Here is a 23,085-nt window from a genome sequence, read left to right as displayed (position 1 = left end):
CTACCTAGTAGGTCCCTTTCTCTTCCTTTCCATTCATAATCCCAACAAACGAACACCAGAGTTTCCTATGCTATCATCCTTGGTTATCACAAAGCTTCATTTCACGTTAAGACTTTTATTCAGTAAAATATTTACTTGTGTTTTCATTTAAAATTTGTTTCTGAAATCTGTATTATGGCCTTTAAAATGTCAGTTTTGTTTCATTTTCTATTTTTAAAAAATGAAAAATAGGAGACAAAATTTTTGTGCATTTAACACCTTATCTTTAATCACAGAATACGTTTGTAAAGATCATGAATTGTCTTTGTAAGGAAAAATAATTTAATACATTTTTCTTGGACACACAAGCAATCCTGGGCATTTTCTTACAGGAGGTTTGGCTGATCTCAGCTATGCTCCACGTGTCTTTTTTCCTTCTTCAGGGACCAGTAAGCTAGCCAAGAACTATTCTTCTCATGATATTCCCTGTAGTACAAGATAGAAATTCCAAAAGAAACTTCATGGACTTTTGTATCATTGTCCAATTTATGCCCATTAACATTCCATTGGCTAAAGCCAGTTATCACCTAAAATGCTTAGCGTAGTTTTCCAAGTGCTGGAAAAAGGTTTAACATATTTTCTGATGCTTGGAAAACTATGTTAAGCATTTTAAATGGAACAAATTGCAAAGTCAAATACATCAAAGACTGTGAATACATCAATGAGTAAAATATTGACGTCATTAATGTAATCTATCACAATCCTCATATACTATTTTGCCTCATGTTGAGGAAAAAGACTTTAATATTCATTTCAGATTGTAAAAATAAACTATTTTTACTTAGTCAATCTGAAAACTTCTAAGTTTCCTGAAAAACTCTCCAAATTCTTACTTTTAATCTAATTTCTACACAACTCAGTCATATTTGTTTCCAATATAATATTCTCTATATAACATTTTGACTAATATCTCTCCAATATCCTTTTACTCTGCTCATATGGGAGGCTCCATTAAAACTCAGAGTACGGACATCTATTTAACAAAATATGTTGAGTTCATATGGAGAAAAAAATATCATCTTGTGACACTAATTTTTTCCCTCTAGCCTTCAATAACTTAAAAAACCGGAGTAGACGTTAATATTTTTCCTTCTAACCACAAGGAAAACAATACAAATTTGGAGACAGATGAATTCTACAAAGCGATCAATATTCCCATAGCTGAATGAGAAAGAAAGAGGATTGTGGGAGACAAGATCAGATTGGTAAAAGAAAGGTAAATTGTGGAGAATTTTTAGATGAAGATGTTTACATTGAAAGTCAGATGACCTGTTATTGAATTCTTTGCGAAATAGTAAGCCTCTGGAGAGCTTTAAACGGAGTAAAATACCTGGCTTACCATTTGAAAAGAACATATAGGCTGCTATTTTGAAAAGAAACTCTGACACACTGCCAATCTAAGAGACCAGTTTAGAGGCTTGTGATTGTTTCAGTGAGTGTTGATGGTGAAGTGGACTTGGGTGGTAATAAAAGAGGTATTAAGAAGTGGTATGATTCTGGGTATACTTCAAAGGTGAATCTCACAGTTTTTGTTTTTTTTTTTTTCTTTGATTGGCCATAGGACACAAGGATAAGTGATTTTACCAAGATTTTTGGCTTGAGCACCTGGAAGCATGTAGTTTCCACTTACTGTGGGCTTGTGTAGTTAAGCATATTATTATTATTATTATTATTATTATTATTTATCTAAATAGTAATATTTCAATTAGGAAATGAATTTGGAAATCAAAAATATTTTAACAGTCATTAAAGCCACCAAACAAGTAATTTTAAATGTTGACAAAGGGGGAAATAAGTGGTCACTATAACCTCAACTCTGTAGCTGACCATGAGGACTTAGACAGTATATTCAACTGCTCCATAGGTCCTTTGCTTTACACCAGCACCACAGACTTCTTTATCTGGAGGCTTTTTTAGGTCTTCATCTCTGAATTTTCTGAGCCAGTGGTGGTTCTGTCTACATGAGATGGGTGTGGTATTCCCTTAAATGTAACTATGGGACATAGCAGAAGTAGATGGCTCTGCAGACTCATCCATAATCCTTTCTTTTCCTATTGTTTAGCAGGAGTTATATTTTTCCCCTGTAGATATACCGATTAATTTTTAGGAAATATTCCATTTCAAGCTACTCATCTAAAGGCATGTGTTGTTTAAAATGTTATACTGCAAAGGAATTATTATTGTGTTACCTCATGTATGCAATCTTTCTTTTGCTATAAGACCTGTGAATAGAGCTCACAAGGCGTGAACCATACATTTGCAAGTAAGTCATGAATGTAATAGTTAGATGTACCACTTCCATTTGCATTTCTTTCCTCCTGAACTCATGTATCCTGGCTGAAAAGAATAAAAATGACATCCTGTATTAGTCAGTTGCTATTCTTGAGGATAAGACATAAAGATTAAAGTTATTGTCATCCAGTTGGAATATTAAATATTTTATGTCAATTCCAATATATTCCAAAGTCAGCTGCTTCTGAAAGGTGGAGTACATATTAAGATCAATGAATCTTATGAAAAGTAGTATACAAGCTTATACTTTCAAAATCTTTTTCTTGTTCATAATCAATATTAGGGGTTAGATTAGATATTAAACAATACAATCATTAATTTGCTTAAGGTAAAACTAACTATATGATAACATTAATTTCAAACCAATAATGACTTTTTATATGATAAATATATAATAAACAAAATATATTTCCTCTATACTAGCTAATTCCCTGAGAATATGGTGCCATTTAGGATTGGTTCATGTCACTGACAAATTGCACCTCTACTACAAAAATGGTGTTAACTTGTCCAGCCATGTTAAGAAGTCACTGTTGTTGGGCCCATGTATAACTTTGGCCCCTTTCCTACAATATCTCTTAGTTCATGAGCCCTTTATGCAGTGAATATGGCAATAAAAATGATAATTAACACCTTCCCCATAGCTGATGCCTGGCTTGAGCATTTACACAGGACACAGTTCTCATACTCCTGGAACATGTAAGTAGACCATTTACTTAACCTGTAGCCGAAGCTCATCGTTAAAACTCCAGTATTTCTCCTGCCAACCCACTTAAAATTTAATCAAATGATTATCTCCTATTGGTAGAGATTCTTACCTCTAGCTATCTCTTCTTTCTGATAAAGGTGGCAGTGAAATATATCATTAACGTTTTCAACTCAGAAAGGTTTCCCTTCCCCACTATCTTCTCACTCGAGCTTTAATATCAATCATTTTATTCCTTGCTGGTGCTAGAAAATTTTGTAAATCTGTCTTTAAAATAAGCTAGCTCAATATTGTTTTCTTGATCCAACTATATATATTTAATGTCCATGAAGGCATAAGGGCAAGTTGAGAGAAGAGTGGTAAGATAGGTATATCAGGTTCATGCAATCTACTTGTCCCTTAAATAGCTATTTGAACATAATTTCAATTGTAACATTCAATACTGAATATATTGCTAGGTAATCTTGTATTTAAGGAGAAGATAATACCAAGTCAACTGGGACCGTCAAGTGGTATAAACACCTGAAGTCCCAGAGTAAGGCATTTGGAATCTATCACTGCCCAGAAGGGCTAAGAACTTTTTTTTTCTTTGAAGTTCACTATTTTATTCCAAAGAGTCCATAGATGTGTTTCAAAACTCTAGTGGAATCTACTTTGGATTTTCTTTAAGAGTTTCTTACATACTTAATGAAAATCTTATGCGACCGTATACTTGCCAGAACTATCAAGAATAATACTGCCAGGACCATTTTGTATAATTGTGAAGGTTTAGCACTCCCTAACTTCAGAGGAACTTTTCACATTATAATCAACTTTGAATGATGTTCCTGGAGTTGCTCAATGAATGGAATTATGTAGCCTGTACAGTGTATCTGATGTCTCCAAATGGTTAAGTAGAAAAGTTAAGTATGTCACATTCAGAAGGAGCAGAAGCAGATTGACAGCCTTCCACTGCTCTAGATCCCACATAAAGGTAGAAGTGTTCCAGGTTTTCTAATATACGGGTCAGCATAGCACATTTACATGTTATCTATGTTGTCTCCAAATTCCTAAAATATGCAACAGGTTGTGATGTACTTTTACAATAACAAAAGATGATGAGTGAAGCAACTGATACTTGCCTTTGAAAAATTCATTACAATATATCCGAAGATAATTGGACTGGAAGATCACCATTGAATTAGGTGACATATCTTTTCTTCATTTTATTTGACTTATAACTTGGAGTACTTTGGTGTCATTTAGAATGTCTACTACTTCTCATTACTCAAGTAATAAAATTATGTCACAATGTAACTAATGTTGTGATATTCTAAGGGATAGTAAGATAATCAAAGTCTCTGTGAAATAAATTGTGTCTCAAATTAGGGAGTTGATTTTATTCTTGAGTCAATGGGAATGTGTATTTCTATGAGTGTTTACTTCTGTCTCAGCAGGTGAAAGTACCCAGTTCCCAAAAAACTTTGCTTATTAGGATAGGTACAAAATGACATGCTAGATCAATAGGTACATATCGATCAAGTTCTGTGGTAATTTTCTCAGGAAAAGTAGATGTCAGAATTAACAGGTGAAATTGAATTGAATTGATTAAACTTGTAATAATCCATTATGTTTCTAAAAACCTTTCTTATCTGTGTACTGCTTAGCAAAACAGAGGAGTTACATGAAGAAGAAATATAAATCATCACCTTTCTTTGATCTTCTAAAACTCAACAGTAATAATGAGTATCCCCCAGGAATACGTTGTTGCTTTCGGTTTTCTATTTTGGAAAAAGCACTGTCGTTCCATAGGGTTCACTGTATTCTTCCTGACAGAAATGCCATTATTGGTGGGTTAGGAAGCCAAAATGCCAATTCTGGTAATATTGAACAGCTATTTCAACTATAAATAGAGGAACTGGAGGTTTAACAACCTTTCATGCCAATTATGTGTCAGGTCAAAACTCCACTGATTGCCTGACATCTATAACCCTTTTCTCGTCAGTGGGCAACAATGTCATTCTGAGCCACACAAATTAACATTACCATAGAGTCAGTGCCAAATCCAAATAGTTCACCCCATGTGTTGGCTATTTCCCTTTCAGCAATGTATAAAGATCTTGGTGAATGTTTGCAGGTGAAATTAGGTAGTAATAACATAATAATTTATAGTACATATGTAGAATGTCATTTCTCAATACTACCTACCATCATCTCAATTTTGGGTGTTCTAATTCTATAAAATAATTCAGGTTTAGAGATTGAAATAAAGTATAGAAACAATTCAAAAACATGTCAATGTTGTGTTTGCCACACCTAGCATAATTTTTGGTTATTAATAAAGGAAGAATCTATTTGGAAAAATTTTAATGTTTGCCATAGGAACCCTATGATGAATTAGCCGCCTTCAAAGATTCCTGTGTATCAAATCATTCTGATTACCTCTCTGTCCTATTCCTGTAATGTCTATCTTTCCACTGATAATAATTTCAAATGGTACATTAACCTCAATCAACAAGTTGATTCTTGCAGTTGCTGCTCCTGCCCATTTCACAGATGCATGTACTTTCTTTGGTAGAGGTGTCCCCAATGTTTTGGTGAAGGGAACGTTTTCTGGGCTTTCTTAGTTTGGGAAATACTTTAGATATTACACATGACAAATGTATTCTTAAGTCCTTTGCTTTCCTTCTCCACATATGCAATGAATTTGCTAGATTCTTTCCCTCACGTTAGAGTAGATCATCTTTAAATCAAGATTTGAGCAACTATCCAAGCAAATGATTGTAGATGTGTGAGTTAGAACAACAATCTCACTTTCCCTAGTTAGGGAATCCAATACTGTAGGTTAAGCTTCACCAAAAATTATGGTCATTTTTTTCTTCATCTGGCATGCTTAAAATATATTCACCAAATGTCTCTGGTATTTTCTATTTTTTAAATAAATTATAGGTATATTGGCAAAATTCTATCTTCTTTTTTGATTATAAGCTTTTTTCTTCTGCCATGTTTGAGTATGTAATTTCATGCATTTGCTAGTATCTGATTTTAGTTACAGGCCTGAAGACAATAAGAGAGTTCTTGAGTAGAGAATATGGGAAGAATTGAATTCTCTGCAAGAAACTGCTTTGATCAAATAGTTTTAGGATTCTTTAGTAAGGCAGAAATAGTCACATCAGACATACCTTAGCTGAAAATAGGGGTTGACTTGGAGTCTTGGTATTTGGTATATTTTAAAACATCCTAATCTTTCAGTATGTCTTTATACCTACACTTGCTGTTTTATTATTTCCTTATCAAAGCTCTGTCACATTTGATGCATTTTCAGATTGTTAATTCTACCTACATAAACTGTAAACCCTTAGGATAAAGCTTTTAGTTTGATTTTCATCTTCTCAGCCTACAGGCAAAAATAAATGAGAGATGCTTAAACTCCTTGGTTGTCTGTCTTAGTTTTGAGCTGAGAATTTAGGACCTTGAGCTTGTCATGCATTTTCTTCAAGTTATACAGAAAAAATTAAAAGCAACTAGCTCACCCTAGAGCTTTGAATTACTTATATGCTTCATTTTGTTCTTTTAAGATGTGACTTAATCTCTGAAATTCTTGTCATTAATACACATTTTATTCTAGGTAACCACAGGTAATAGTTTAATTAGCTATTTTGCCACCGAACGCCACAAGCTGCTGGAATTCTGTTTTAATTCAACATAAATATGCTCTGCCTTTAGCCACAAACAGACTAGATAATAAATAGCAGCTTCCTATAGCATGCTTAACATTTTCTTGCCTACATTAATTCAGTTTATCATTTTTATGTCAGTGATCTTAGTTGTAAATAACCACAGCCCACTCTGTGTGATTAAACAAATAGTTCATTAAACACACATTGAGAAACTAAAAAAAAAAAAAAAAAGTGTTGAGATCTGAAGATGTAAGATCTATGCTGATTCCAAAAATATGTGTTCCCCGAAATGAGATGTTCCAATTTTACAATGGTACTGTAGTTTCAAACACTCTTTTGTCAGAAAATTGAACCAGTGGCCCCCTAAACAACTGTCACACACATAGAGAGAGAGCAAGAGAGAATATAATTTCCATAAAAACGTTTCTAATTCTGGAGAGTAAAAATGACTGAAAACTGTTCACCACACAGACAATCCTTCTTTATTTTTCAAATTTAAATCTTAATCCTGAAAAAAATACTTATGAGTTTGGTAGGTGTTTGATGGCCATGTTGGAGGATCCAATTCAGATTAACAGAGTGGGAAATACTCTATCAATAAAACTCCCCTACAGTGGAGGGGAGCTATTGGTAGAATACAGATGCAGAAGCTTTGATTGCTGTTGTTTGCATGTTTGAGGTGCAAGGGAAGCAAATGAAGAAGGATTGGCAAGGATGACCTACTATTTCATAGATATATTTTAATATAATCCTTGTTTTCTGCTCTACTCAATACCACTGTCATTCAAATCTCACCTAAGATTTCTAAGCTCCAAACCTCTCTACATATCTGCAGGCTTCCTGGGCTATGTTTTGTAGTGAGTCTCCCTGTATTCATAATTGTGATCATATTCATCTCACTGTATTTATACTTGGGTTTGATAAACTTGTGTTTCACTCTGTCACCTTGAGCCAGAGGAAAAATATATATAGTTAAGAATCTAAAATGCAGTTGAAAAATGTAAATCATCTTTATAAGCAAGAAAGACCCAATGAAGAAAAACAAATCAATGATGAGCAATTTGTAATTGATTGCTCTATATTCCTAGTTTTTATATCTTGTATCAGCATGTAAAAATTTTTCATTTAGATATTGAATTGTCACAATGATCACACACTATAAATACTTTCAGGTCTAAAAAGTGTTGCTCTTTTTGGGAAAATATGTTGCTATTATCATTTTAAGCTACTTATCCTACACTAAAATTGACCACAAATGACACTGGGGTCAAGTTGAGTCACCTTTTGTTTTAGGTGAAAGGGATCACATTAACCTATGACATAAATATCAAGACAGTGGTTGGCTATCCACAATTTGTTTAAGATTGCCAATAATGTTGATAATAAATTAAAATCTTGTAGTTTCTCATATAATTTTATGAGTTTTTCAAATAATAATTTAAAACACCCTTTACCTTCTAAATATTGATTTTTAAATTATTATTCAAGTCATCTGTTTCTTCACATTCATTTTTCTAAACTTAGTCAGAAAACTTCATTTACCTCTCACTGGATATGTTAAAATGCCCAGTAGTTTTAAAGGTTTTTCTGAAAGTTACCCTTTAAAAGATAACTTTACATCATATATTTAGGGTTCACTTACATGTATGTAGAAATGAATATATTTAGTCATACTGATTTAGCTGTCAATCTTTTAAATTACATATGCATACAAAATTTTAATTGTATATATTATCTTCAGTACTTTATTTTTTTTTTTTCCCTTTCCATGCTGGCAGGATATCCAAGAGAATTTTAAATGTTAAAAATATTGTGAGTCATAGTATACATCATAGTTTATCAGGTTTTCTAACTCATCATCTTTCACTCTGATAATGTATTTCCTGTCTAAGGAGTATTCCAACTAGAGAGCTTTTGCTCATTGACAAGATTTTGTCTTTACTTTATATGTTCACTTTTAACTTTAGAGAATATTAAAATCATCAATGAACTCTACAATCTGCTAACAGGTAGGAAATTTGCTACTGAGAACTATCACTCTGAACACATGAGTTTTTCATTTTGGTAAATTACTTGTATGATTTGAATTAGTTACAACTTTTCTCCACAGGTTACACTAGGAAAAAATAACATATACATAAAGGATTCCTATACTTTGTTTGCTTTCAAAAGACACTGCAATCAAATATATTCATTTTATCCTGGGTAAAACTGAAATTTCTATCAATATATAGAATTATTTGATCATTTTCATTTTGTTTAGTCCTCAACATAACTCATCTGCATTGAGGCCTTTAGTAAAATGATTTAACCAATCTCACTTTATCTAATCCTTCCAATAAAAAATAAGGTGTCCAGGTGTGCATAAACATTAGCACACATCTCTAGAGAATTTTATAAAACAGATCCCTCACTTCTCCTTGAACCATTATCAGCCTCCCTTTTCGAAGAGATCTTTCACTTCATTTTGCCCACTTCCCATCAGGGCCATTCATATTCACTCACTTATTGGCTCAGTTTTTTTTTTTTTTTTTCCTCACAGAATCTCTTAAATATTAGTGTAGCTCAATATTCTATCTTCAACATCTTTCTCTAGTTACCTCTAAATGTGTTTTCATATCCACTAGTATGTTTTATACTATGACTTTTTAGCTGATAATTTTGAAGTACCTGTTGCAATATTTGGGCTTTATTGTGTTTTCAAACCAGCTGTTCAATGACCTACTAAATTTCTTCACTATGACATCCAAGAAGCACCTCAACTCAACACATTCAAAACATAACCCTGAATACCAGTGTCACTGTCTGACCTTGTATTACCTGAGTTTTTGGGGTCAGGAATTTCTGTGTTATTAGATAATGCTGTTAAAATTATCCAGTTACTGGATAAAACTATCCAATTATCCCCAGTCCTCTAAGAGGCTTATAATGATGTATCTGGACTGTGTGAGGAATATGGGAATGATATGGTCTCTGGGGAATAGACTAATGTGTGGCCAATATGGACTAACATACACATAATATGCCAGTGGTACTAAATGGATTCCAGGGAAAGAGTGACCACAAACTGGTTAGAGAACATTCTGACTTCACCATTTGCCCTCACTATGCCTTCTCTTTGCATTTATTGCCAGATTCAGGGTGAATACATGCTTCCCAAGGACGTATAGGTAGAGTAAGAATAAACATTAAGACTAGTTATAATATTAATGAAAGACCTTTTGAAATTTTGGAGGAAAATAAACCTTGAAAATTAAGACTCAAGGTTTAAGAAAGTAAGAAAACATACAATAGCTTTATATCACTTTTCACTTAGATATGTTTATTTTCAGAAAGAGACTGTGGACAGGAATAAGGATAAGTGAAAGTGTTGGCAGACGTGTGGAGCTTAAAGTGATAAAAATTGGATTGTAATGTCCAAAAGAAAAGGATTTGATAAACCCTAATATTTTGGATTAGAAATCCCAAAGGGTTCTACTACAGGTGTAAACGTAAATCAAAAAGCACTAGCTTTTATAAGAACTGATATCAAGCATAAAATTATCACAAATGCTCTTTAGAATATAGCCAGGACCATTACTTCCACTGCCTACTTTCCAGAAATATACATACATATCACACATATCACAGTAATATCATAAGTACACTCTAAGTCATAAATTATCTTTAAAATTTTTCACAAACAATTATCAGCACATATTCAATGTCTAACATAACATTGTATAGTAAAAATAAAAAACAGATCAGTGGGACCCTTGATCTTGGGATTTTAAGGCGGATCACAAGGTCAGGAAATCGAGACCACGGTGAAACCCCGTCTCTACTAAAAATACAAAAAATTAGCCGGGCGCGGTTGTGGGCGCCTGTAGTCCCAGCTACTCGGGAGGCTGAGGCAGGAGAATGGCGTGAACCCGGGAGGCGGAGCTTGCAGTGAGCGGAGATCGCGCCACTGCACTCCAGCCTGGGCGACAGAGCGAGACTCCGTCTCAAAAAAAAAAAAAAAAAAAAAAAAAAAAATAAATAAATAAATAAATTCTAAAATATTTGTGCTTATTACTTGAAACTTTCAGCATATATTTAGAAGCAACTAAAGATTAGAAAGAGCCTTACAGAAAAATTAAATTAAATTTCAATATAAAAAAATATAATGACAAAATAAGTGAAACTAAGAATAGGAGTTAACAAAACCATAGTAATAATGAAACACAACTAGAATATAATTAGTAAAATTAATTTTAAATTTTCAAAAATGGAGCTTCAGAAAGAGAAGAGGAAAAAAAATAAGGCACAAACAATCTTTTAAGGAAAAAAACAGATAATTTTCTAAAACATAAAAATTTTTATATTATTTTAGAAGCGCTATAAACTTTCAGCAGGAAGCCTATGAGAAAATAACTCAGAATATCACAGCAAGACTTTTGTCATTCATCGTGAAACAGGAAAGTCTCAAAAGCAGCAAGAAGATGATACACTAACCCCAGGTAAATAAAAATAAGTCTAACATGTCACTTCTTAATGAAAACAATAGGAGCCAAATGATTATGGTATATTTTCAAAAGGCTAAAACAAGTGCCAATCTAGATTCTACATCCACTGACTAAACATGAAATTTCAAAAAGAAGACAATACTAGCAGAGTATATCTAAGCTAAGGAAGCATTGAATGCCTTTCTTGAGACAGAGAAAAAACTATCACTAATGGAAATTAGGAGCTACAGACTGAAGAGTAAAAACAGTTAAATTCTGTAAGCGAATATAAATGAGCATTGAAACACTAACTACATAATATATTATATTAACAATATGATATATTAACAATATATTATGGAGTTTTAATATATAAAGAAAATTTAAATGTTTTAGTTTCTGTGACTTAGGAAAGGTAAAGTTATACTAAGCAAACAATGCCCAGCAGAAAGTAGATCGTGCTATATTAATTTCTGACAAACTAGACTTTAAGAAGAAAGTACTGTATCTATACTTTGGCATGTGCGTGTATGTGTATAGTACATCTCATATATATACATACATATATGCTATATATATTCGGACTGTTCCACAAGAATAATTAGAGATTTTAACAAACTTTTCTCAGAAACTGATAGAACAAATAGGATCCAAAAACTTTGAGGATACAGTTTATATTAAAAGCCATATAAACAAAATCATGATAACTGGGACTTATAGGAAACTGCATCCAACAACTGCAGAATGCATATTGTCATCATGCGCACATGGAACATTTACACAAATTGACTGTAAGATGGACCTTAAAGCAGGTTTCAAAAAATTCAAATAATTGAAGTCATGCAAAGAATACTATTTGACCACAATGAAATCAATCTAAAAATCAATTTAAAAAGATATGAAGAAGATCCCCATGTCTTTCAAAAATAATTAAAACACTTACAAATATCATAATAATGAGGAGAAAACTTCAGTGAATATTGGAAAATATTTTGTACTGAAAGAAAAAAATATCTCAGATTTGTGAGATTCAGTGGAAGTCATGCTCTGATGGCAATTTGTGGGCTTAGCTGAATATATGAAAAAAAGGTTAAAAATCAAGGAGAAAATAATTAAGAAATTCTCAAAATCAAAGAAAATTAAAACTTATAAATAACATAAAAGTATTTGTAAAAATTTATAAAATGTAAGAACAAATAAGAAATAGAAAAAATCTTGAAACCAAATTTCAGTGGTTAGATTTCTTATTAAATAATAGAGAGCTGGCAAGCTCATCAAGGAAAAAGTAGTGCAGACACAAATAACAAACATTATATAAGAGAAAAAACTGGCATTACTAGAAATCCTAATGGCAGTCAAAGTGCATAAGATGATTATATGCACATTTTTCACGTTACCTTGAATTTTTTTAATAAAATGAGCAAATTCCTATTAAAATACACTAACTAGATAAAATTGACACAGAAATCAATTCACTCTCAAAAAGATTTCTGTAGGGAAAACATCAGTCCCCTATGGCTTCATTGTTGAATTTTACAAAAATTAAAAGTGGATATATATGCCAATCTTAACCTGTGCTAAAGAAAATGGAAAAATATAAATACTGGTTAACTTATTTTTTGAGTTCATTATAACAATTGTACTATGATGGGTAATTTTATGTATCAACTTTACTGGACTATGAGGTGCCCAGCTATTTGGTCAAATATTATTCTATGTGTTTCTGTAAGGACATCTTTGAATGAGATTAATATTTAAATAGGTAGACTGAAGAGGAGATTGCAATCTATTGATTATGGTGTCTTTGAAAGAAATTAATATTTAAATAGGTAGACTGGAGAGGAGATTGCCATGTATTGATTAAAGTGGGACTCATCCAACCAGTTAGAAGTTGAATAGAATAAAAAGGTCAACCTCCCCCAAGTAAGAGAAAAGTCTTCCTGCCTGATGGTCTTCAAACTGTGAAATTAGATTTTCTGGTCTTCAGACACAAACTGAAACATCACTTTTTTTGTTTTTGTTTTTTTTGTTTTTTTTTTGAAACTTGATTCTGTTAGCCTTTGCAGTAAAAACACACCATCAACTCTCCTTTTTCTCAAGATTTCAGATTCAGGCTTGATGACTTACCCTATGAATTGAGACATGCCAGCCTATATTTTACACATACACACATGTGCATGCACGCACACACACATACACACACACACACACATCCTGTTTTTCTGTTTCTCTGGAGAACCCTGGATAATATAGGTGACATAATCTGATAAGAATAGTATAAAAATAAAAATTATACAAAATACAAATTGATATAAATGTAAAAGTCACCAAGTTGAAAAAATAAAAGAAATATGCTATATTGTGGTCTTAATAGACCAAGAACAAACTTTTGTTAAAATTGAACATTCGTTTGTGACTAAATGCTTAGACCAATAGTAAAGCAATTTCATATTCTGATAAATGAGATCTACAAAATGTCTACATTATAGACATTAATGAAAGCATTATATTTAATATTAAAATTTTCTAAAATGTTCTTCTTTCTCTAGGAACAAGTCAAGAATCGTGGTATTATCATATCCATTCAATTTTCCCAGAAATCTTAGTGAAATTAGGTAAAATTAAGGACAAGTATTAAGGGGAAAAACACTAAACAAACTTTTATAGAGATAATATTATTTATTTCTTAATAACTTAAAACAATCTAATAAGACATTATGAGATTTAAAAAGTCAGTTTAGCAAGATTGCTGAACACGAAAAGTCAATTGTGGGCACTGGTCTTGATCTCCTGGAGTCAGTGGGCACAGTGAGAACCCAGACAGCCTGGCTCCAGAGATAGCTGTGCCTCTCTCTTGCTGTCATAAGTCAGGGCAAGATGTCAGTGCTTCTCAGAACATTCAGGCCTCTAACTTAGAAGCCACGGCGAGTTAAGATAGCCTTTCTCCCTGGATTCATGGAGAAGCCCAGTTCAGTGAGCACAAAATATTATAAGACTAATTTCCCAAATTAATGCAATTATATGAAGTCAAAGTAGACACCAGTCAGTAAAACGTACAGCCTGTACCAAGTAGATGCCTTTTATTGACTCTGTTTTATGTAGTTTTATGTGTATGGTAGGACAAGTCTTTAGATAGCATTGACCAACAGTGTTTTCTCCTCTTGCTTGCAGTTATCAGAATAACTGTAGAATATTCTGGGAATGCAGTGTCCTGAAATAAGCACGAACTGTATGGAACAATCCAGACTCTGTCTTTGTCCCTCCTAGAACAGAATATCCTTCGGTGTTTGCACTCAGTGAGCCAGGTGGTACCTGGGGTATAAAACCCACAATACCCTCAGCCATGATGTGAGATGGGGCATGATCAGAGAAGATGTCATCAATCTTGGGCAACTTTCCTCAGACATGGGGGAAGAGCTTCCCATGGATTTTAGGCTTTTATTGATTCTTGCTTTCTATCTGTAATAAATTTGCTTTCCCTGACTTGACCTATGAGTGGTCTGTCTATCAAAATCATACTCTGGAAGTTATGTTTGTGCAGAACCTCCTGTGAGACTTGGGAACCTGTACAATGAGATAGTGATGAGCTTCATGCCCTCACTGGGTGATGAGCTCCTCCAGCATGCAGGCCCTTTACCATGTCTTCAGCGTACCCAAAACAGGAGTCAGCAATCTCTTCTTTTGCTTATTAAAGAAGGAATTCAAATGTATCAAGATCTACACAGACTTCTTCCTTTATTACCTCAGGTCAAGGTTACTGGAAGGGAACATCACAGCCATCCTGGATTACATGGGCTATAAGTCCAAGTTGAGGACCATGTAAGTCAGTCACAGAAGGGCAAATACTGAATGATTCTACTTCTATAAGGAATCTAAAAGAGTCAAACTCACAGAAGCAGAAAGTAGAATAGTGGTTGCTGGGACTAGGGGAAGGGAGAAATGGATAATTGCTGTGCAATGTGCATAGAGTTTCAGTCATGCAAGATGAAAAAGTTATAGAGATGTACTGCACAACAATGCATATATAAACAATGCTATACTGTACACTTAAAATTTATTAATAGGGTAGATTTCATTTTTATGTTTTTAACCACAATAAAAAACAACCGTAAAGCACATTACTTTAACAATTGACCAACTGGGAAGATTGATTTCATTTTTAATAATAAATAGTAGTGTGTCAAAAAAACTCAAAAAGCAAAATAATAATAAACAAAAGATAGTAGTGTGTCAAATTTCTGGTTTGATTATTATATTATGATTAATTGGAGAATGATTTTGTTCTTCAATGATACATTTTAAAGTAATTAGAAATGAAGAAATCCCATAATGCTTAAAACTTACTTTCAAATGATTCAGACAAAAAGAAGTTGTGTGTGTGTGTGTGTGTGTGTGTGTGTATTTATAATTCTTAGCTTCATTGCCTTATATTTTTCAATTGTCTAAGATTTTAAAATATATAAAATAAAAGTTAGGACAATTCGAAGAAATTCATGAGATATTTAAAGCATTGACTGTCATGATCTGATTTGTATTCTAGAATGATTATTCTGATTAGAGGCAAATTTACCATAAATCAGGTGAAGCTTAAGCTTCCAGACTTTTTGGTGGGTTATTTCCAAAGCCCTGGGAAGAAGTTGAGCAATATATTCTTTCAAATGGTCACATGCCTTTGTAAAATTTGCAAAATAATATATTTTATTTACATGTTTAACCACTGCATCTTTTGATTCCAACTCTTTATCTTGTTAAATGGCTCTAGAGTACTCATTGGCATTTTGGGGATCATGCTAAGGAAAACCTTGACTTAAATTTAACAAAATATTTTTGTAGTTCGTAGTTACTGCGTCACATAAGTAGGTATTTGATAGCTTCCTTGCACAAGAACAGCTTTCAGGAATTCTTCTGCCACCTCCTGTGCAGATGTAGATGGCATCCAGAAACAAAGATGCTAAAGTGAAATATGAAAACAAACTATCGCACCTAGCACCAGCAAGACATGGGGAGTAAATAAATGTGCCAGCTGAAAGAGTGTTTCTTATATCACTCCCTATAAAATATCACAAAATGGTTATCACATGAAGAGAAGATCAAGGACTATGTATTCCTAAACATAAGCGTCAGGCTGTTACATAAGAGAAATATTTTTTAAATGTTTGTGGTGTTTTACAGCTGTTTTATACTCATAATTTGTTGTGCTTTCTTTTCTCACTCTAAAGAAACATTAACTTTCATAAAAATAAATAAATAAACCAAATCCAAGCACACAAATGTACCACAGCCACTTCCTGCTGTGGCTTCTAGAACCATCCAGGTGCCACCAACATCTGCACCCAGTGTTCATATTTTCTAGCCTCACCTCCTTCATGACCTTCCATTACCACACAGCTGTGAAAAGAGTCTGTTGCACACTTTCATGCCCTATAATCAGTTGAACAACAAGTACACATAGTTCTCCCATCTTGTCTATGGACTCGACTTTGCACCTTCCTGCTTCAAGGGCTATACCACTGGTCTTTCTAGATTCATGTGGCAGTATTAATGCACTGATGTTGGAAATAGAGACCTGCACTTGACCATTTAGGTGCCAAGGTATTGTGCAGCCAGCTGCACCTGCATGAGAGTCCACTTAGCTACTATTTACTCAAGTATGTCAACTGAGTGCTGTGTATCATTTGACAAAGGAGGGAGTGAAAAATATTCAGATTCATTTTTTTCAACTCTCTACTCCCTATTCAACCGTGTTTTCTAAGGGGATTTCTATCTCTAGACTCTGGCCACCCCTACTCCTCCTACCACAAAGCCAACTTGGCTGGGAAGATCATCTCCAAATGTCTACCTGGAATGGAGAGCAAGAGATCTTGTGAAATGAGCCATCTTGTCACAGTGGGTCTCTTCTAGTGACTTCTTTCTTCATCACCACCTCCCTTAATACCAGGATACCGACATGGACTCCTCTCTACACCCTCTCCACACAAACATCCCTACCTCTGAGTCCAGAATGAGCTGAATGTCATCCTTAGGCCACCACAGCTCAGTTCAGCTCCTGGTGTCTCGAGACCATTTTCCCAGCTCGTTTACTGACTTTTTTCCCCTTTCAGATGTTTACACATGCCCCTCTTTCTGTACTGTAAATAGATATGTTTGAGATTTATTTTAAAATAAATCTTTAACTTGTCCTGTGTTTTAAAGTGGTTAAAGATTAACTTTGTAGCTATTTATAAAAATTCACTGGGTTAGTCAGTCTTCCAAGGTAGGGTCTCTAGGTCTTTTATATTGGATCCTCCTCTCAATGCAGCCCAATTCTAGAATGTGGAGTTTAGGAGCAGGAGAGGAACTGAGACTATGTCCTTCTGTCTCAGGTTGGTAGAGAACCACTATTTCTCCTGTAATAAATATCTACATCTTCTCTATTGTGCACTTAGCAGTGTTGTGGGAGCACAGAGGTGACACTATGGGCCTGCTGACTGCAATATCCTGGTGACAATTCAGGGATCTCACCCTTTCAAACTGCAGCCCTGGTCTTTGGTGCTTGCTTAGTACGAACGTTGCATTCCAAATTTATTGAGTCTTGGAAGATCAGAAGGAAGATCACTTGAGATTATCGCCACCACTGTATCTCAGCTCTGTTCTCTTCATTTGTTTCTAGGACTCAGCCACAACAACATTAGCAAATATTGTGCACTGAAAGTGGGTGGAAATCTATGTGCACCCATGAGACATGTCCTCAAGTACATAGCTGAGCCTACGTGTTTTGAAACCTGAAAACCCCTTAAAATTCTTCATGTGAAATATTGACCCCTAGATTCTTCTTCTGGAGGTATGAAGTGGGAATGGAGCAAGAGTTTAAAAGTAAAACTGCATCTTTGGAAACCAATAAAATAATATATTTACCATAAGTGTCTGTGATATCCCAAATGTTACAGGAACTCACATGCAGTGGGTTTTCAGTAGAAAGAGGCAGTCAACTCTTCAGCAAATTTAAATTTGGCTGAATCCCGAGACCACTGTGAAATTGCTGATGTTTTTCCAACTCAGCTAAGTGATTTTAAGGCTTTCCAAAACTTATATGGTTATTTTTTATATGCTGATAGATCACATGTAGATATAGAATGTGTATTTAAAGCTGAATTCCACCCACACTTACTAAGATCTGCCCATTCCAGAACATTCATCTTTGATGTTCTTCCTTTTCATATTTAAAAACTGGTAATGCCTGTCCCACTTCTTACCATTTCCAGATTGCTACTGTAGCACTACAGTAACTCTTTTAACCAACCATGACACTGAATAACTTACACAGTGAACAAAAAGGGGGAATGACTAATTCACGCCAGGAGAAAAAGTTCAGTGTACCCCTCAACATGGAAATAATGTGTTCATGGACTGGAATAGGAATGCTATGACTACCATTCTTCTTTGTGTACATCTGATTTTATGAGGGTGCTCTGGTTGAGATAAATATGCACTAATTAAAATGAAGATATTTTGCATTTAATCTCTCTCAAATGCCAAACTGCTGAGAGATGACTCTAGAAATGGTCTTTCATTGTAAACAAATCAATTGTTTTTCTACATATTAGCAATAAATAGGATATGCAATTAAATAATTATCATAGCATGCAAAATATCATATACCAACTATTAAATCTATTGAATCAATTGCTCTCCTAAAATAGTTATAAATTAATGGAATAAATTACATAAAGCACAAACAAATGGAAGACTCATGTTTATAGATCAGAAGTCTCAATATTTTAAAGATGTATTCTCAAAATTAATTTATACATAAATTGTGATTTTAATTTAAGAATCCTAACATGCTGTTTGAAAAGGTATAATCATTTGTAATCAGAAAAATGCAAATTAAAACTGAAATGTGATTAGACTACATAAATTCACAATAGTTAAAATGATTGTAAAAAACAAGATTTGGTGAGATATGGAGCTCAGAGAAGTATTATATATAGTCTGTGAGAGAATGAATTTATACAGTATCTTCGAACATTTTTTGTAATTACCTATTATAGCCGTGCACGACATTTTTCTATCGGCTACATTTTTGGCTCTATATTCTAATGTCCAACTCAATTGCATTCTACTCTCCCATATGGAGATCTGGTTCTGCTTAGAATGATTACTGAAATGCGATCTTCACCACTCATTTTAAACTTGAAGCTAAGCCTGTTAGAACTTTCTGCATTACCACCTTGCTTGTGTAGTTTTATCTTGTCTTTTTATGATAAAGATTGAACATCCCTCTCTTGTATATTTGATCATTCATTTTCTAATATTTATTTCGTATATGTGCATATGGCAACTTGATTTTCCACCAGATTATTTTCATAAGAAATTGGCTTATAATTGAGAGATCACATGAAACTCAGGATATTAAATTTCCGGGGGCCTACCTTTAATTGTCCTAATTGGCAATGTATTTTGATTAGATGACAAGACAATATTGGTGGAACAGAAACTGTTTTATTTATGTGACTATGCAAAGATTGCTGATGTATCACAATGCAAAATTATTATAAGAATGTGGAAAAATAAGAAATTCGATAAGCACTATTCTGAAAAAAAAAAAAAAAGCAAAAATATATAAACACAAAAAGGAAGGCTCTTTACCAAACATCTAAATTCAATAATAATACATCAAAACCAAAGAAAATAAAACAAAGAATTGTACATCTTATAGTTCAGTATTTCAAAAAAATTGAAAAAGATACCCCTAAATAAACTTTAAAATAGTATGTACAGTGTGACTGCAACTAATAATGACCACGGTATGGGGAGTGTGTGTGAATTGTGTGTGATTGTTCATAATCTATCAATGGCAAAAAAATTGTTGAGTTTGTTTCACTGTTTTTACTCTTTACGGGCTTTTTTTTTCATATTTTTTTAAGATGGAGGATGACTCTTCAATTCTCCATAATGTCTCCATTTTCATTTTTGCTCCTAAAACTTGGTCTATAAGACTGAATTTGTACCTTCTTTGAACTTATGATGCACGGTTTGTTGCTATCTGAGTTAGCATATGAAATTTCTGTGTATATTTGAAAAGCCGGTATGTCATAACACAGCATTCTCAAGTATAATGACTAAAATAACAGTTTATTTATGATAGAAATTTTATATTTAGAATTTAGCTGTTGTTTATAATATGAGAGATTTAAAATCTAGAATATTTTCTTCATATTGGTCAAAATAGTGGTATAGAATTTTAAAGCACAGTTATGGCCAGCTGTACTTTGTGCTTTGTAACATTTACTACTATAAAAATCTGAGCAAATTCTTAAAAAACACTGACAAATACCTGTAGTGACAGGTAATATGCATGATGTATTTAAACCTCCTGGTAAAATATAATAAGGGAATCAAAATAAAAAAAAAAACCTGGAGTAGATGATAAGTCAATATTGATCTTTCAATGAAGAGTAGATTGATACAAAATAGTCTCCTGGCAAGTGGATATGTGCAAGTGCTTAGGTTTAAATGGGGTTAAGGAAAACTTAACCAGCTCAAGTGTCATGACAGGGTGCTCTAATAGCATAGAATTTCTAATTTGTAGATTTTTTTTTTTAAGTACAAGTGGCTTTAAAATGTGAAAAATACAAATGACCATAGTCGAAACATAGAGGATAATAGTAATATATGCCATTGGTATTTAATAAACAATAAGATATTTTCACAGTAATTTGACAGTTTATGACAAAACATTCCTCTATTATTTATGACAAAATAAGATTTCTTATTTCAGGTGCTAGAAGATTAATCCCTTTTTTTTAGAGAAAAAGTTACCAATTGTCCATTTCTGGGGAATAAGCCTAGACTGAAAGTGCAGATGTTATCCACAGTTACATGTCATGCAGGCCAAATGCTTGAATATTTCCCCTCTTGAATGCCAACAGGATATTTAAATAGGTTCCAGAGATATGCCAGTATCAAATTTGTCAAGAAAAGTCTATAGCAAAGAGTATGCTTGATGAAATTTTTCTTAATTCCTCTAATTGTTTCCTTTTAAAAGGCTATTTGGAAAGATTTCCCTGCTTAACTGTTACTATAAACATTTTTTTAAATGAGTGAACGCACATAATAAAGTGATTCCTTTGCTTTTGGGACCTAAGAAGGTAAAGAACTATTTTAGTATTTATCAGGGGAATCCGCCCCCAACATTTCAACATGGGTTCTTTCTATTTTCCATAAGTGCCCAACCGGCTGAGAAATAAGGAGAAAGAGTACAAAGAGAGGAATTTTACAGCTGGGCCACCAGGGGTGACATCACATATCGGTAGGACTGTGATGTCCACCTGAGCTGCAAAACCAGCAAGTTTTTTATTAAGGGTTTCAAAAGGGGAGGGTGTAAGAACAGGGAGGATCACGTGCTTCAAAGGGCAAAAAGGAGAACCACTGATAAGGGTCCAACAAAGATCACAAAGCAAAGGGCAAAAGCAGAACTACTGATAAGGGTCTATATTCAGCTGTGCACGTATTGTCTTGATAAACATTGTAAACTACACAAAACAGGGTTCAAGAGCAGAGAACCCGTCTGACCACAAATTCACCAGGGCTGGGTTTTTCTCCACTGTAGTAAGCCTGAGGGTACTGCAAGAGACTAGGGCGTATCCCAGTCCTTATCTCAATGGCATGGGACAAACATTCCCAGAGCATCTGTTTATAGACCTCTCCCCAGGAACACATTCCTTCCCCAGTGTACTAATATTAATATGCCTTGCTAGGAAAAGAATTTAGCGATATCTTCCCTACTTGCACATCCATTTATAGGCTCTCTGCAAGAAGAAAAATATGGCTCTTTTGCCCAACCCCACAGGCAGTCAGACCTTATGGTTGTCTTCACTTGTTCCCTAAAAATCGCTGTTATTCTGTTCTTTTTCAAGGTGCACTGATTTCATATTGTTCAAACACGCATGTTTAACAATCAATTTGTACAGTTAACACAATTATCACAGTGGTCCTGAGGTAATGTACATCCTCAGAGTACAAAGATAACAGAATTAGGAGATTAAGGTAAGACAGCTATAAGAAATTGTAAAAGTATTATTTGGGAAACTATAAACGTCCATATTAAAATGAAATCTTCATAATTTGTGTTCCTCTGCTGCAGCTCCAGGTGGTCCCTCCGTTTGACTTCTCACAACAAGCATTAATTTGTAATCTCTCATTTAAAATCTTATTGGGAAAGGAAGAGATAACATAATTTATATTTTATTTTGGATCTGGCTTTGTATGCTTTTGTAGCTTTTCTATTTCCACCTCGGCTATCATCCCATATACTGAAATGTGAAATTTGAAACCAGGTCAAAGCATGACCTGGTTTATTTGCTGACTAGCTGCAGAAGTTTGGCTTAAATATGGAGTATTTTTCATTTAACTAGAAAAAAAGACTATTTAAAATGGTAAGTAATTTTATAAATAATGAGTTAATTTACATTTACTACTTATTAACAATGTTTTCTCTTATTTTTAAATGATTAGTTAGCTTTTATATTATCATACAAAGCAATATTTTGGTATAAGCTTTACTAACGAATTTTGTGACTTAGCCATGTTATAACCTAGATAATACACTCTAAATAATTATCTATGGCACAGCTTCTCACCCTCCCATGTTTTTCAAAGAAAACTAATAAATTGACTAAATTGTACAACATCCATTCAAATACATTTGAAAAAATACTATTTTATACTAAGCTTTTTGGTGTCTATTAATTTCACTTCAACAATGAAAATAAATGAATATTTGATTTGAAGTTCAGCTTCAAATCATGTGTCCAGAGTATGGTTTGTCCCAAGGTATACATTCTTTCTTTTCTGCAAGTAAGAACTCTGCTTGATTTAAGATATTTACTAAGTATTAAAATAAAATTATTACTTAAATCATTTGATCTCCCAGGTGTTGATA

The 23,085-nt window shown here is 33.6% G+C and overlaps 1 long non-coding RNA gene across 6 annotated transcripts in view; it reads right to left on the bottom strand.

Moving 5' to 3' along the window:
* Window positions 1-249: 249 nt before the first annotated feature.
* The window catches only part of LOC105485592 (uncharacterized), a 75,421-nt gene continuing 52,585 nt past the window's right edge, over window positions 250-23,085 (bottom strand). For 2 of the 6 annotated variants that reach the window (XR_011614760.1, XR_011614762.1), the window contains 3 exons: window positions 17,664-17,813; window positions 2,229-2,376; window positions 250-465 (listed from right to left, as the gene is read on the bottom strand). This is a non-coding gene — a long non-coding RNA (uncharacterized lncRNA). Of the gene's footprint in view, window positions 466-2,228; window positions 2,377-15,527; window positions 16,114-16,137; window positions 17,291-17,663; window positions 17,814-23,085 lie in introns of those variants that run through there. The other 4 variants (XR_011614763.1, XR_011614761.1, XR_011614765.1 and 1 more) reach the window with 4 other exon arrangements.

Source organism: Macaca nemestrina, chromosome 16, assembly GCF_043159975.1.
Source record: "Macaca nemestrina isolate mMacNem1 chromosome 16, mMacNem.hap1, whole genome shotgun sequence".
Taxonomy (NCBI): Eukaryota; Metazoa; Chordata; class Mammalia; order Primates; family Cercopithecidae; genus Macaca; species Macaca nemestrina.
Note: the sequence above shows the minus strand (reverse complement) of the source record. Positions and strands in the feature narration are given on the sequence as shown.